General features: G+C 45.1%; 2 long non-coding RNA genes across 3 annotated transcripts; both read left to right on the top strand.

The window, feature by feature from the left end:
- The first annotated feature begins 389 nt into the window (after positions 1 to 389).
- Positions 390 to 16597, top strand: LOC135246376 (uncharacterized). Of its 2 annotated transcripts, XR_010327646.1 has the most exons (7): positions 390 to 493; positions 12200 to 12342; positions 12556 to 12666; positions 13742 to 13852; positions 14545 to 14655; positions 15174 to 15284; positions 15957 to 16597. It is a non-coding gene; the product is annotated as an uncharacterized LOC135246376 (long non-coding RNA). The 2 variants fall into 2 exon arrangements; XR_010327647.1 differs by lacking the exon at positions 12200 to 12342.
- On the top strand, positions 1638 to 2196 carry LOC135246377 (uncharacterized). The gene is made up of 2 exons (XR_010327648.1): positions 1638 to 2042; positions 2115 to 2196. It is a non-coding gene; the product is annotated as an uncharacterized LOC135246377 (long non-coding RNA).
- Positions 16598 to 16627: the final 30 nt, after the last annotated feature.

Raw genomic sequence — 16627 nt, 5'->3', positions numbered from 1 at the left:
AAGGGTCAGTGACTATGGCAGGGAGACTGGTGGAGTGTTAAATTATTTATTTATTTAATTTGCTGTCTGTAGTAGGCCATTTGTCTTGAAATTCTTTGTTATAATCAAAAAGGCTTATTTGTGTATTCAGCCTACAGGTCACACCATTATATTGGAGAACGTTAAATTGCAACATTATAATTCACGAGTTGTTGATTAGGCCTGATATATGAAGGCTATGTGCTAAAATTTGGCAAAGATCCACATAGATGAAATATTTGTTTCTTCTGCATAACTTATTAAATACCGTGACTGCTTCAGCTAAGAAATAGTATAAATATATAAAACTCCGCCCATCGAACATTCGTTGAGCCAGTAAGTAAGGAAATGCGGTCCAAAGAGAACTGAAACTTAACGGCCATTTTAAAAACGGAGAGAAAGAATCCCCAGGAAAGAAGGAATTAAATTAAATATTAAAAACGGAGTAAACCGTCTGTTGTGGAGTGGAACTGAGGTAAAGAAGCTGAAGGTAAAGGGATGCGGGGAGGATGGGAATCTGCAAGTATAATCGCATTAACCATCGTAATTCAGAAAAACTGACAATCCAATAAAATGGTGTTTAATGCGTAGCCTGATAAGCTAAGAGCTCACACGGAGTCCGAACATACCATTTAGACCAGAAAGTAATATTGAAATAACCTTTCAGAAAGTTTACTTCTGTAGCCTCTTTGATATTCCTTGACCAATTCTACCTCGTGAGGAGGTAACCTAGCGAGTCGGAGGTCACAGGACTTGTCGCTTGTTGTTGACGCTGCAGTATAAACCCAGATTTTGTGTTTAAACAAGAGGTTGTTACTTATTCTTTTATGTTTCATAGGAAATAATTCCCATTACTAAATCACATTAATTGGTTTGCAATATTGAGGCAAAATATACAGTGGAGTGATTATATTAGGCAGAGATTACTCTATATTTAATTTCATTTCAACTTTATTCAAGACTCATCTTAAAAAGAGGTCCATAGCAGGTAAAATAGACAACACAGATAACGGTACATATGATCTCATAAAAAAACACGTTTTCAACGTACAAAAATGCCAAGTTACTCACACATACAAGACATACACCGTCTATAACTCATTCATTCAGACTGCCAAAATCCAGGCCTGCCATTAAAAGTATTGATATCCAAATGTCGCCAAGTTACGATACTACAAACATATAGGCTATCTTTCCTCACCGAAATGAAATGAGATGTATTCCAAAGCAATGCTACCCAATATTTCCTCAGTTCTTGCAAGTCACTAAAAATAACATCCCAATACATGTTATCATCTTACTCATTGGGATGGCAGGTATGCCATCCCGCCAAGTTACGCCTTGGCGGGGGCATGCCCCATACCTATACAGCACTGAGAGTTTGGCACTTTTCAGGGTTCCCCACAGAAATAACCACAACAGCCACAGACACTCAGCCCTTAAAAACATTAAATTCTGTACATTCTGACCCCATTTCAACAGACAGATTTCATAAACAACTTCACATGTCCACACAATAAAGCCCCAAACCAAGGGGATTTTGCGTTTTTTCCTTCTTCTCTTTCTTCTTCTTCTTTTTCTCATTCTTATTTTTGTCACGGCGCGGGTAGGGGAACCCAAACGCAGAGGGAAAAGAAAACACAAATCCAAAATGGGAGGGGAACAAAGACTTTACTAAAGACAGGCAAACAAGCAGGGAACAGACAAGGCCACAAAGGGAAAAACACGAACTCAAAAAAACTCTAAATAACAGAAAACAAGAGGAACTCAAACACGGGCAGGGTAGAACACGGTCAGGGCAGAACGCAGGTAGGCAGAACACAAGGGCAAATTAACAAGTCAGGAACAAAACAAGTCAGGAACAAAACAAGTCAGGAACAAAACAAGTCAGGAACAAAACAAGTCAGGAACAAAACAAGTCAGGAACAAAACAAGTCAGGAACAAAACAAGTCAGGAACAAAACAAGTCAGGAACAAAACAAGTCAGGAACAAAACTAGTCAGGAACAAAACTCAAGCAGGCAGGTACATGGAAGTCAGGGAACACACACAAGTAGGCAGGTACATGGAAGTCAGGGAACAAATACAAGCAGGCAGGTACATAGAAGTCAGGGAACAAACACAAGCAGGCAGGTACATCAAAGTCAGGGAACAAACACAACTCGGGAACAAACACAAACAGGTAAAAAAACGCAGGCAGGTATAAATGGTCTGAACATTAAAAGGCAACAAACACAAGGAAGAACAAACGCAAGGAACCAGCACCCGAGTCAAGGGAACAGAGAACTTAAATAGACAAGGGGTAACAAGACACAGGTGAACTCAAAAAACAATCAAACCAGAAGGAGGGGATAACAAGACACAGGTGGGAACAATGATGGGATAACGAGACAATGAAACAATCATACAATTAACAGGGAGGGAGCAGGACACAAAACAGAAGTGCCGCCATCTGGCGGCCCAACAGGGGAAACACAGACAGGAACACCGGAACATGACAGTACCCCCCCCCCAAGGGACGGCTCCTGACGTCCCAGGAGGCCGACCCGGGGAGGGAGTCAACAGAGGGTGGGGGCTGGAGACAGGACAAGACAAGAACAGGGACAGAACACGGGAACAGGACTCTGACAGGAACAGGGACTGGACACAGAGCAGGAACAGGACTGGGGCAGGAACAAGACTGGACAGGACAAGACTCAGGGCTGGGCTGGACAGGACAGGAACAAGACAAGAACAAGACTCGGGGCTGGAGGGGAACTCGGGGCTGGACGGGAACTCGGGGCAGAAACAGGACTGGACAGGAACAGGACGGGACTCGGGACTGGAACGGGACGCAGGACTCGGGACTGGACTCGGACGGGGGAATCTCAGGGCCCGCACCTCGGGCGACACGGGGGAGACTCAGGGCCCGCACATCGGGCGACACGGGGAAATTCAGGGCCCGCACTCCGGGCGACACGGGGAAATTCAGGGCCCGCACTCCGGGCGACACGGGGACTCAGGAAACCAGGGGGGACTCAGGAAACCAGGGGCAAGGCAGACATACAGGACAGGACTGAGACGGGGCACGACAACACTGGACTGGGTTGGACAAGACTGAGGGGGAAACAGACTGCCAGATACTGGCACAATCGGGAGACCTACAAGGACAGACACAGGGACAAGCAGGCGGGGAGGCACACGGCGACACCGACGGACACACAAAGGGACAGGCAGACAGGGAAGGCGAGGGGGGAGCCCAACAACTGACATAGGGACTGACACACAGGCAAACAAGACAAAACACACGCGGACTGGCACACTGACAGACAGGCAGACAGGCGGGCAAACACGTTGGCCGATGGGCTGACGGCTTGGGGGGCAGACAAACAGGCCAACAAACTGGCTGACACACATACGGGTAGACCAACAGACAAACAGGCGGGCAGACAATTAGACAGGGGGGCCGGGGAACACACGGACACACGGTTGGGAGGACGAACACCAAAGGGAGAATGGACACCAGGGGGAGCGACGAGACCGGGGGAGGGACGACCACTGGGGGGAGGACGGACTCCAGGGAAGAGACGATCACTGGGGGGAGGACAGACTCCGGGGAAGAGGCGACCACTGGGGGAAGCGACGACACCGGGGGAGAGACGATCACTGGGGGAAGGGCGAACACTAGGGGGAGCGAGAACACTAGGGGAAGCACGAACGCCAGGGGAAGCACGAACGCCAGGGGGCAAGGTGTGGACACTAGGGGAGCGAGAACACTAGGAAAAGAACGGACGCTGGGGGGCGTGAGAACACTAGGGGAAGCACAAACGCCAGGGGGAGCACGAACGCCAGGGGAAGCACGAACGCCAGGGGAAGCACGAACGCCAGGGGAAGCACGAACGCCAGGGGGCAAGGTGTGGACACTAGGGGGAGCGAGAACATTAGGGAAAGAACGGACACTGGGGGGCGCGAGAACACTAGGGGGAGCACGAACGCTAGGGGGAGAACGAACGCCAGGGGGAGCACGAACGCTAGGGGGCAAGGCAGGCGGCTTAGCCTGCGCGGCGGCCAGAGCAGTCTGCGGCGGCCCCTGCGGGACAACACATGGGACCGTTGTCCTCTCCGGGGCTCTGGACGGCTCTGGAGGCCTCTCCGGAGCTCTGGACGGCTCCGGAGGCCCCCCCGGGACTCGAGGCGGCTGCGGAGGCTCCCCTGGGGCTTGAGGCGGCTCCGGAGGCCCCCCCGGGGCTCGAGGCACAAGTACAGCCCGAAACTTGGGTGTAGCAGGCGGCCTCCGCGGAAGGGTCAGAGCAGGCAGGACCTCCGGGGCTGGAGGCGGCTCTGGGGGCCTCTCCGGGGCTCGAGGCGGCTCTGGGAGCCTCTCCGGGGCTCGAGGCGGCTCTGGGAGCCTCTCCGGGGCTCGAGGCGGATCTGGGAGCCTCTCCGGGGCTCGAGGCGGCTCTGGAGCCTCTCCGGGGCTCGAGGCGGATCTGGGAGCCTCTCCGGGGCTCGAGGCGGATCTGGGGGCCCCTCCGGGACATGAGGCAGAGCAGGCCGTGATGGCCGCTCCGGGACTTGGGGCAGAGCAGGCCGTGATGGCCGCTCCGGGACTTGAGGCAGAGCAGGCCGTGAAGGCCGCTCCGGGACTTGAGGCAGAGCAGGCCGTGAAGGCCGCTCCGGGACTTGAGGCAGAGCAAGCCGTGAAGGCCGCTCCGGGACTTGAGGCAGAGCAGGCCGTGAAGGCCACTCCGGCACTCGGGGCAGAGCAGGCCGTGAAGGTCCCTCCGGCACTCGGGGCAGAGCAGGCCGTGAAGGTCCCTCCGGCACTCGGGGCAGAGCAGGCCGTGAAGGCCCCTCCGGGACTTGGGGTGGAGCAGGCGACAGGAACACAGACCACAGCTGTAGGGAACCCGGCTGGGCAGCCGGACGGGACCGGCGGGACCCCGGAAAAATGGCAAGCCGAGACCCCTCAAAAGGGTCAGGATCCGCCTGCTGATCAGCTGGAGGTCCGGCCGACCGGGAGGCAGCCCGACCACGGCGCCTCCGCGACCGCCCGCCCCGGGCACTGGGAGGCTCAAGATCCCACCACCCCAATGGCATGTTAAACAATAAAAAAAAATAAATAAAAAAAAAACTCTGCTGTGTCCCACACTGGCTGGTTCCTTCTGTCACGGCGCGGGTAGGGGGAACCCAAACGCAGAGGGAAAAGAAAACACAAATCCAAAATGGGAGGGGAACAAAGACTTTACTAAAGACAGGCAAACAAGCAGGGAACAGACAAGGCCACAAAGGGAAAAAACACGAACTCAAAAAATCTCTAAATAACAGAAAACAAGAGGAACTCAAACACGGGCAGGGCAGAACACGGTCAGGGCAGAACGCAGGTAGGCAGAACACAAGGGCAAATTAACAAGTCAGGAACAAAACAAGTCAGGAACAAAACAAGTCAGGAACAAAACAAGTCAGGAACAAAACAAGTCAGGAACAAAACAAGTCAGGAACAAAACAAGTCAGGAACAAAACAAGTCAGGAACAAAACAAGTCAGGAACAAAACTAGTCAGGAACAAAACTCAAGCAGGCAGGTACATGGAAGTCAGGGAACACACACAAGTAGGCAGGTACATGGAAGTCAGGGAACAAATACAAGCAGGCAGGTACATAGAAGTCAGGGAACAAACACAAGCAGGCAGGTACATCAAAGTCAGGGAACAAACACAACTCGGGAACAAACACAAACAGGTAAAAAAAACGCAGGCAGGTATAAATGGTCTGAACATTAAAAGGCAACAAACACAAGGAAGAACAAACGCAAGGAACCAGCACCCGAGTCAAGGGAACAGAGAACTTAAATAGACAAGGGGTAACAAGACACAGGTGAACTCAAAAAACAATCAAACCAGAAGGAGGGGATAACAAGACACAGGTGGGAACAATGATGGGATAACGAGACAATGAAACAATCATACAATTAACAGGGAGGGAGCAGGACACAAAACAGAAGTGCCGCCATCTGGCGGCCCAACAGGGGAAACACAGACAGGAACACCGGAACATGACAATTTTTCCTGCCGCCTATCCCACTAACAACATGTCTCCCCATTGGACATTTTACCGACACCAGCCAAATCTTCACCTACACGACCCAATCAAAAACTCGCATACACACGCAAAATACCCATACCTTTTTATTCTGAAACATTTCCAGTTTAAACAGCTGGTCTGCCTGTGGCCTAGAGGGCAAGGTTACAGTCTTGGGAACGTGGGGTCCTTAGTTCAAGCCCTGCTCGGAACACGTTTCTTTAACCTGCTTTTACCCTCACTAATAATTGTCTACTACTTCTCAATTATTGCTTTTGCACCATATCTACCCGCCGTTCACCGAACGTGTACACTGCATTATGACGTACCGTCTGCACGTTCAGTTATTAACCGACTACAATATTGCAAAGCCATATGGATTCAACGGGAGCTCGGGATGGTTACTGGCCTGTGTTCTTCTTTAAAACCACGGACAGGTTTGCTAATGATATTTCACGCATTTCATAGCTATGTCATGGTGCTGTACTAACAAAGTCACAGACTGGTAAACCTCCGGGTGAAGGATTGAATCCCGCCTCGCCCTCAGGCAGATAATTTCCTCTTTTACACTCACGTTTTCTTACGCTTTATATTTGCTTTACCAAAACTCACTCACGGCCACCCATATGCATTTCATGACGGCAAATGTATTCCTTTTATTAAAAAGTTACACCAGTTCACCACTGTGCCATTTCTACTAACTATATTTCTTCACTTGGCTACTGTACAAAACCTTCTTATCAGCAAATGCCATGTTTCTACATTCATGTTACCTCGCCCTGTTCTCTATCTAGCCACATACACACAACTACTACGTATGTACGTCCTGCAACTCCCCATTAAAACATTACATTTAAAATCATGACTCACTCATAATTATAACTACTAGTACTGAACATGACAAAAGCATATCTGTGCAATAGATTTCACACGTTACACGTTACACGTTGATCTGACACAAAGTTTGCATGACATTGTAAAATGTTAAGATTACAAAACACAGGGCCAAGTGACTTGAAAGAATTGAGGAAATATTGGGTAGCATTGCTTTGGAATACATCGTATTTAATTTCGGTGAGGCAAGATAGCCTATATTGTTTGTAGTACCGTAACTTGGCGTCATTTTGATATCAATACTTTTAATGGCAGGCCTGGATTTTGGCAGTCTGAATGAATGAGTTATAGACGGTGTATGTCTTGTATGTGTGAGTAACTTGGCATTTTTGTATGTTGAAAATGTGTTTTTTTATGAGATAGTTGTATATCATCCCAAACCCGGACATATGCTCCCTTTTGCGGAGTTTGTCCCATCCTGTTCTTTGAGGGGGGGGAGTAGGTGTCTGGTATTTAGGATGATTAAACTACCTTTTTGCGAAATGTCATGTCCATCCAAACATATATGGACATATTAGGACGACTTTAATAAACATTACCCTGTTCGAGTGAATAAAATGGGGCAATTCGGCACTGGATGACGATATCGCGACAGTTTACTGCCTACTCTCGCAGGCTGACTGGGGATGTCTGTCTATACAGTCTCTGGTCTGTGGGCAGGCTAGCCGGAGAAGGTCTAGTTTTCCCACTAGGAAAAAAATAAGGTTAGCTGACCTTCCAATTCATATATGTATTTCTGACAAGTGGTGCTTTGTTTCAAACTGTTTGTTCATAGCGTAAACGGACATGGAACAATGCAGACACACATTATTATAAGAAAATAGTGAAAAAGCGTCCATCATTGGCAACCTGTCCAACTTCCTCCTAACACTGGGTACTGGCTTCTGATTGGTGCGCGAGAACCAGGGGTTCTAACCGTAGACATGAGCCGCGTTTCCACCAAAATTACCCTGAACTTTCAGTCCCAGGAACTACTTTACCAGGAACTAAAAGGTTCCTTCAGCCCATGGTTGTCTGTGTTTCCACCGCGGTCTAAAGTCCCGCGAAGATTAGGCAAATTAGTCCACTGACGTATGAAAAAGCGACGTTGTCGTCGGTCCATCTGTCCTATGATTTCTTCTGTAACCCCATACTACCACCGAAGTAGCCTACATTATTTTCTAATAACCGGGACAGCCCGGAGGGGTTTATTCCACTTATATACAACGGGCTACCAACAATGACTGTATATGGTTACTTTTGTATTTATTGATTTTTATATATTTAATCACCTGGAATTGAAATATTCTTCTGCAGCCGTTTGGGCATATTTTACCGTTGTCAAGCAAAAATGTCGTTGGTAGTTGAACTTGGACCGTTGTTATGCAACAAATAGTATATAACAGGCCAATAGTCAGATTGTAACTGTTTTATATATCCTCTCAAACACATTCATTATGTTTTTATGCGAACATTCGCTTTCATGTCTTGACATCCGAAGTGACAGAATGCATTCACATTTCCAATATAACTGGCAACAACAGCAGAAAACATGCACACGTTGTAAACAATTTGCTGTTTGATTACTTTCTCATCGTCAATTCCATATAGGCTAATCGCAAAATGACAAGAATAGAACGAAAACTCGGACTTGCGTGAAAATTTAAATTAGTAGTGGTACAGCCACCGTTTGCTTTTCTTCAAAGTTACTGCTAGCCGAGCAGCGAAGTGTGCCCTCCAGATGCGAACCATGCACCATAAATTAGTCCATAGTCTTCCTGGTCTTTTCGTGGAATTGAAGAATGGCAGTAAAATGGAGTAACATTACGGCAGTCTGAAAAAGCTAAAGGGACGATTACTAGAATTAACCTGTTATTTTACCCTGACAAAAAGTGCGGAAGGTGATTTCCAGTTTGCTTTTACTGTATCACCAATGTTAATTACGCAGAACTACCGTATACCTCACATAACTGTATCAAACGTTTTGAGTCAATTACAACGGGCTAACAAAGAAAATCCGGAAAATATTCAGCAACCGAATAAATCTGTTTGAATGTTTTGGTAGCCTACGTAATATGCTGTCCCAGCACAAATGCTTAGCATTTTATAAAACGAATACTAAATCAAGAAAAGAACAGAAGAGCACACTTTATAAATCCAAGACGTTGGCAGGCTATAACCAAAACTAGGCTACTGCGCCGCATAACATACAAGTTTGATTTGAAGTTATTATGAAGATAAATTGATTTGCGGCTGCATATTTTCAAACATGGCGGTTGAAAATAGATACAAAAAAATGCTGCGAGTACTCGACCAATCAGAAATGTTCAGCGCTGCAAGCTCCACCCAAAAGGTTCCTGTACTTTCGGAAAGTACTACCCCCCGAGCAGGTACTTTTTGGGGGGTAAAATAAACGAAATTTAGACCCTAGTTCCTGCGGTGGAAACGCACTGAGTTCCTCAAAAGGTTCCTAGTTCCGGGGTAAAGTTCCTGCGATGGAAACGCGGCTATGCATAAACTAGTCTTGACGGCACAGGTTTCGCTCGGTGTCCGACTATGGGTAATGGCTGCTTCATACTTGCTAAGAGTCATAATTTAAGTGGTGATATCTGGAATTCACGTTTTAGATAGTCAAAACTGAATTGTAGATATCTTTAATTGGAGTTACATAGAACTTAGTGGCGAAACTAGTCAAAATCTAATTAGAGATGTTTAATGAGCGTTTTGACTTGTCAAAATACAATTAGAGATATCTTAAATTAGCGTTTTGACTAGTCATAAATTAATGACAAATATCTGTAATGTGAAACCGCACAAGTTAAAATGGTTGCCATATTTTGGCTAGTAATATCTTAGATTCAGGTATCAAAAAAGATCATTTAGATATTGTCAGGATTCTGCCTTTTTCTGTTTCTGTTTTTTCCTTTTCTGGGCCGCCAGATGGCGGTACATCAGTTTGTATTTTAGTTTGCTCCCTCTTTAGTTACCGCTGTGTTAATTGTATTATTGTTTTCAATTATTCTGTCATTGTTTTTCTTTGTGTCTCGTTATCCCTCCTTGCTCTGGTTTGATTGTGCTTTGAGTTCACCTGTGTCTTGTTATCTTTGTGGCTATTTAAGTTCTCTGTTACCCTGACTTGGGTGCTGGTTCCTTGTGTTTCTGCCTGAGAGTATCTGCACGTCTGTTTCTGTCCGCGGTTCTGCCTTGCCCGTGTTCTGTTTCCTTGTGTGTTTTGTGTTTTTTTTTTTTTTTTGTGAAAATTCTGCTGTTTTTGTTTTTGAAATTGGCCTTGTTTTTGTTCCCTCTTTTCTGTTACCTGTATGAGAGTAAAGTCTTTGATTGGATTTGCCTTTTTGGAGTTGCTGGTGTTTTTCCCACTCTGCGTTTGGGTCCTGGTCCCCCGTTACCTGACCTCTTAAATCACGAGGAATGAAAGATCTTTAACTGAAATTATGACTAAGTCAGAACTAATGTGGAGATATCTCTAATTTGAGTTATAACTAGTCATAATTGAAATGGCGATACAGTATCTGGAATTCACGTTTTGGATAGTCAAAACTGAATTGTAGATATCTTAAGTGGAGGTCCCATACAACTGAATGGCGCAAGTGACTTCAATCTTACTAGCAAAATGTAGGCTAATTCGAGATTAAGTTTTTTGATGAGTGAAAATGCAGTTGGATCTTAAATTAGCTCTTTGACTAGTCATAAATCAGTTACAGGTACCTGTAATGTGAGTCTGGTCAGGCTATTAAATGTTTGCGACACAACACCTTAATTAGCATTAAACAGGCACAGAAAACAAACTAAGATTGGGGGAACTGGCGCCCTCTAGTGTGACGGTTGGATTCAGGTAGGGTTATTTCCCAAATATATATATATATATATATATAAAATAATTAGCACCCCTAAAAATTCTTAGAAATCAAAATAAATCTACACCAATATTAAGAGAAACTCTTGTGGCCTTCCATGGCTTCCTGTTTCACTAGAGGATTAAACTGAGAACAACCTCCTGAAACCCATTTTTCATCTTCGCCGCACAGAAAAACAAAGAACTGTCGGACGAAATTAAAATGGTTGCTGGCCTTTGAAAATCAGGCAATGGATCAAAAAATAAACTGAAGATGCTAGTTACTACTGTGAGGGCAATAATTAAGAAGTTTAAAACTGCTGGAGGGCAGCATGGTGGTGTGCATGGAGTTTGCATATTCTCATCCCATGTCTGCATGGGCTTCCTCCCACAGTCCAAAGACATGCAGGTTAAGCTAATTGGAGACACTAAATTGCTTGACTGTATGAGTGTATAAGTGCATGGTGTGTGTGCCCTGTGATGGACTGGTGAACTGTTCAGGGTTTTTTCCTGCCTCTTGCCCAATGCATGCTGGGACAGGCTCCAGCCCCCCTCACAACCATGTCCAGGAATATGATGTAGGATGGATTTAAGGATGCATATACTGAAAAGAAAAATACGGTGGTGGATCTTTAATGTTATGGGGCTACTTTGCTCACACTGGTCCTAGGGCCCTTGTTAAGGAAAGCAGCATCGTGAACTCTACCCAAGTACCAGGACAATTTAGCCCTAAACCTGACTACCTCTGCCAGAAGACTGAAACTAGTGGATCTTTCAGCAAGACAATGACCCCAAATTCACATTAAAATCCACAAATAAATAGGTTAATGATGCAGAAGCATCATTGTGCAATGGCTACAACAGTCTAAAGACTGCTGAAACTCCCTGAAAACCTGTGACTCAATTGAACAGCACAGCCCATGAGCACGGATCAACAAAGACATCAGGATCTGGAAAGATTGTGGGTGGAGGAAGAGTCTAAGATCCCTCCCAATGTGTTCTCTGGTCTTATGAGACGTTATGTAAAAAGACTCAGTGCCATTATCCCTGCAAGGGGAGGGTGCACACAGTACCAAATACAGGGGTGCCAATAATTGTGACGCACAATTTTTGTAAAGAAATGTGTCATTTTGGTAGTTTCCATTATATCATTTATATCATTAAATATATTCCATATGTTGGACAATGAAAATATACCTCAGCACTGGTACTGGTGTTCTTAGTAATTGTTATCATCTGTGCAGAATATTTTGGAAGGAATTGTATTACTGTACAAGTTTATGGCTCAGTTAAATTCCAGATTTGTCCCTGTCTGTTCTATGAGATTTGATGTATGTGTGTGTCTGTGTGTATTATTATGTCTGTGCGTTATCATGTTCTTCTTGTGTGTATTTACAGGTCTGCCAATTTGGGTCAGAACCCACTTGTGAATCTGATGTGGTGTGTTCAGGTGTCCTGAGAATGGGGGGCACTGTTTTTAAAATGAGTTCCTCAGAGGAGACCGAGACTAACGATGGAACCCATGGCCTTGCGAGAAAGAGGTAAAAATGCATGAATCAGAGAGTCAATGTGCTGAGTTAGAGCTGCAGTAAGAGGATGAGTTTAACTGGAAGCCCTGTCTCCATGTGCTGTGAGTTAGACCTGCAGCAAGAGGATGAGTTTAATTGGAAGCTCTGTCTCCATGTGCTGTGAGTTAGAGCTACAGTAAGAGGATGAATTTAACTGGAAGCTCTGTCTCCATGTTTTGTTCACAGGGTCCAGGTAGATAGGGCTGGGTCACCTGTACCCAGCTGTCTGTCTATGAAGAGTGACCTTTCAATGGATCGTCCAATCGGCTTCAGAGGAGAGTTCACAGGTGATCAAAGGTAATGAAACACGTTTGTATTGAATTAGACCTGCAGTATGAGGATGAGTTCAACTGGAAGCTCTGTCTCCATGTGCTGTGAGTTAGAGCTGCAGTAAGAGGATGAGTTTAACTGGAAGCTCTGTCTCCATGTGCTGTGAGTTAGAGCTGCAGTAAGAGGATGAGTTTAACTGGAAGCTCTGTCTCCATGTGCTGTGAGTTAGAGAGCTGCAGTAAGAAGATGAGTTTAACTGGAAGCTCTGTCTCCATGTGCTGTGAGTTAGAGCTGCAGTAAGAGCATGAGTTTAAATGGAAGCTCTGTCTCCATGTGTTGTGAGTTAGAGAGCTGCAGTAAGAAGATGAGTTTAACTGGAAGCTCTGTCTCCATGTGCTGTGAGTTAGAGCTGCAGTTAGAGTGTGAGTTTAAATGGAAGCTCTGTCTCCATGTGCTGTGAGTTAGAGCTGCAGTAAGAGGATGAGTTTAACTGGAAGCTCTGTCTCCATGTGCTGTGAGTTAGAGCTGCAGTAAGAGGATGAGTTTAACTGGATGCTCTGTCTCCATGTGCTGTGAGTTAGAGCTGCAGTAAGAGGATGAGTTTAACTGGTAGCTCTGTCTCCATGTGCTGTGAGTTAGAGCTGCAGTTAGAGGATGAGTTTAACTGGAAGCTCAATCTAAATTTGCAGTGAGTTCGAGCTGCAGTAAGAGGATGAGTTTAACTGGAAGCTCTGTCTCCATGTGCTGTGAGTTAGAGCTGCAGTAAGAGGATGAGTTTAACTGGAAGCTCTGTCTCCATGTGCTGTGAGTTAGAGCTGCAGTAAGAGGATGGGTTTCACTGGAAGCTCTGTCTCCATGTGCTGTGAGTTAGAGCTGCAGTAAGAGGATGAGTTTAACTGGAAGCTCTGTCTCCATGTGCTGTGAGTTTTAACTGCCATAACAGTATGAGTTTAACTGGATACTCTGTCTCCATGTTCCGTGAGTTAGAGCTGCAGTTAGAGGATGAGTTTAACTGGAAGCTCTGTTTCCATGTGCTGTGTTTTAGAGCTGTAGTAAGAGGATGAGTTTAACTGGAAGCTCTGTCTCCATGTTTTGTTCACAGGGTTCGGGTAGAGAGGGCAGGGTCACCTGTACCCAGCTGTCTGTCTATGAAGAGTGACCGTTCAATGCATCCTCCAGTCAACTTCAGTGGAGAGTTCACAGGTGATCAAAGGTAATGAAACAAGTTCATACTGACACTACGGTTGAATAAAACTTAAATCTCAGTGGCTACTTTTTGGTTTAGTGGGGTGTATGATAGCACATTCTCGTCAACATGTGTGTATTAACTCATTTTAAAGTGTCATGATGTGTTTTATATCACATTCGGATGTGCTGTGAGTTAGAGCTGCAGTAAGAGGATGAGTTTAACTGGAAGCTCTGCCTCCATGTGCTGTGAGTTAGAGCTGCAGTTAGAGGATGAGTTTAACTGGAAGCTCAATCTAAATTTGCAGTGAGTTTGAGCTGCAGTAAGAGGATGAGTTTAACTGGAAGCTCTGTCTCCATGTGCTGTGAGTTAGAGCTGCAGTAAGAGGATGAGTTTAACTGGAAGCTCTGTCTCCATGTGCTGTGAGTTAGAGCTGCAGTAAGAGGATGGGTTTCACTGGAAGCTCTGTCTCCATGTGCTGTGAGTTAGAGCTGCAGTAAGAGGATGAGTTTAACTGGAAGCTCTGTCTCCATGTGCTGTGAGTTTGAACTGCCATAACAGTATGAGTTTAACTGGATACTCTGTCTCCATGTTCCGTGAGTTAGAGCTGCAGTTAGAGGATGAGTTTAACTGGAAGCTCTGTCTCCATGTGCTGTGTTTTAGAGCTGTAGTAAGAGGATGAGTTTAACTGGAAGCTCTGTCTCCATGTTTGTTCACAGGGTCCGGGTAGAGAGGGCAGGGTCACCTGTACCCAGCTGTCTGTCTATGAAGAGTGATCATTCAATGCTTTTTCCAGTCAACTTCAGAGGAGAGTTCACAGGTGATCAAAGGTAATGAAACAAGTTCATACTGACACTATGGTTGAATAAAACGTAAATCTCAGTGGCTACTTTTTGGTTTAGTGGGGTGTATGATAGCACATTCTCGTCAACATGTGTGTATTAACTCATTTTAAAGTGTCATGATGTGTTTTATATCACATTCGGATGTGCTGTGAGTTAGAGCTGCAGTAAGAGGATGAGTTTAACTGGAAGCTCTGTCTCCATGTGCTGTGAGTTAGAGCTGCAGTAAGAGGATGAGTTTAACTGGAAGCTCTGTCTAAATTTGCAGTGAGTTAGAGCTGCAGTAAGAGGATGAGTTTAACTGGAAGCTCTGTCTCCATGTGCTGTGAGTTAGAGCTGCAGTAAGAGGATGAGTTTAACTGGAAGCTCTGTCTCCATGTGCTGTGAGTTAGAGCTGCAGTAAGAGGATGAGTTTAACTGGAAGCTCTGTCTCCATGTGCTGTGAGTTAGAGCTGCAGTAAGAGGATGAGTTTAACTGGAAGCTCTGTCTCCATGTTTGTTCACAGGGTCCGGGTAGAGAGGGCTGGGTCACCTGTACCCAGCTGTCTGTCTATGAAGAGTGATCATTCAATGCTTTTTCCAGTCAACTTCAGAGGAGAGTTCACAGGTGATCAAAGGTAATGAAACACGTTTGTATTGAATTAGACCTGCAGCAAGAGGATGAGTTTAACTGGAAGCTCTGTCTCCATGTGTTGTGAGTTAGAGCTGCAGTAAGAGGATGAGTTTAACTGGAAGCTCTGTCTCCATGTGCTGTGAGTTAGAGCTGCAATAAAATGAGTTTAAGGGGGCGACATAGCTCAGGAGGTAAGACCGATTGTCTGGCAGTCGGAGGGTTGCCGGTTCAAACCCCGCCCTGGGCATGTCGAAGTGTCCTTGAGCAAGACACCTAGCCCCTAACTGCTCTGGCGAATGAGAGGCATCAATTGTAAAGCGCTTTGGATAAAAGCGCTATATAAATGCAGTCCATTTACCAACTGGAAGCTCTGTCACCATGTGCTGTGAGTTAGAGCTGCAGTAAGAGTATGAGTTTAACTGGAAGCTCTGTCTCCATGTACTGTGAGTTAGAGCTGCAGTAAGGAGATGAGTTTACCTGGAAGCTCTTTCTCCTTATGCTGTGAGTTAGAGCTGCAGTAAGAGGATGAGTTTAACTGGAAGCTCTGTCTCCATGTGCTGTGAGTTAGAGCTACAGTAAGAGGATGAGTTTAACTGGAAGCTCTGTCTCCATGTGCTGTGAGTTAGAGCTGCAGTAAACGAGTTTAACTACGTTGTGTCTCATGATTTATTCACAGGATTCCCTGCTCACTGTATTTAAGTCGTTTAGATAAGAAGAGTTCAGAGAAACGTTCCCCCTTAAAACAGGTATGATATATACTTTTTCTATTTCAATATTTGAAGTTGATTTGACTTTCAGACGATCAGATTGAATATGTAATCTGGTTAATTAACATTTATAAAATGTGCTCTGACCCTCTTTGGCTCACAGAAAGACTGGATTCTTTTTTAGGATCCAAAAACGATGACAGTGGAAATCTCCAAACAGAATGTTTTAAAGTTCAAAGTTCAAAGGCTTTATTTGTCACATGCATATACATGTACATACAGTGATATGCTGGTGAGACAAACTATTTGTAGACTGCAACACAACGCTTCAATAATAAGAATATACAGAAAAATAAAATAAAAATAATAACATAATATAATATAACATATGAATACAAATTAAAAGAGAAGAACATAAAGAGCAGTTATTTTAAAAAAAGAGCAATACAAATAAGTTTAAAAAAAGTAAGTCCTAAAATAAGTCACAGCAAGCAGTGCAACCTATGATATATAATTAAATTAGTACAATAAAGAAAAAAGAACAATACAAAGTAAACCGTGGGACGGTAAGGTGCTGCAGTGTACATTGAGGTAAAGGTGCTATGTGCTTGAGGTGAAAATACTATTTCAGTTGTCCTGG

Source organism: Anguilla rostrata, unplaced genomic scaffold (genome assembly GCF_018555375.3).
Source record: "Anguilla rostrata isolate EN2019 unplaced genomic scaffold, ASM1855537v3 scaf0237, whole genome shotgun sequence".
NCBI classification, from domain to species: Eukaryota; Metazoa; Chordata; class Actinopteri; order Anguilliformes; family Anguillidae; genus Anguilla; species Anguilla rostrata.
Note: the sequence above shows the minus strand (reverse complement) of the source record. Positions and strands in the feature narration are given on the sequence as shown.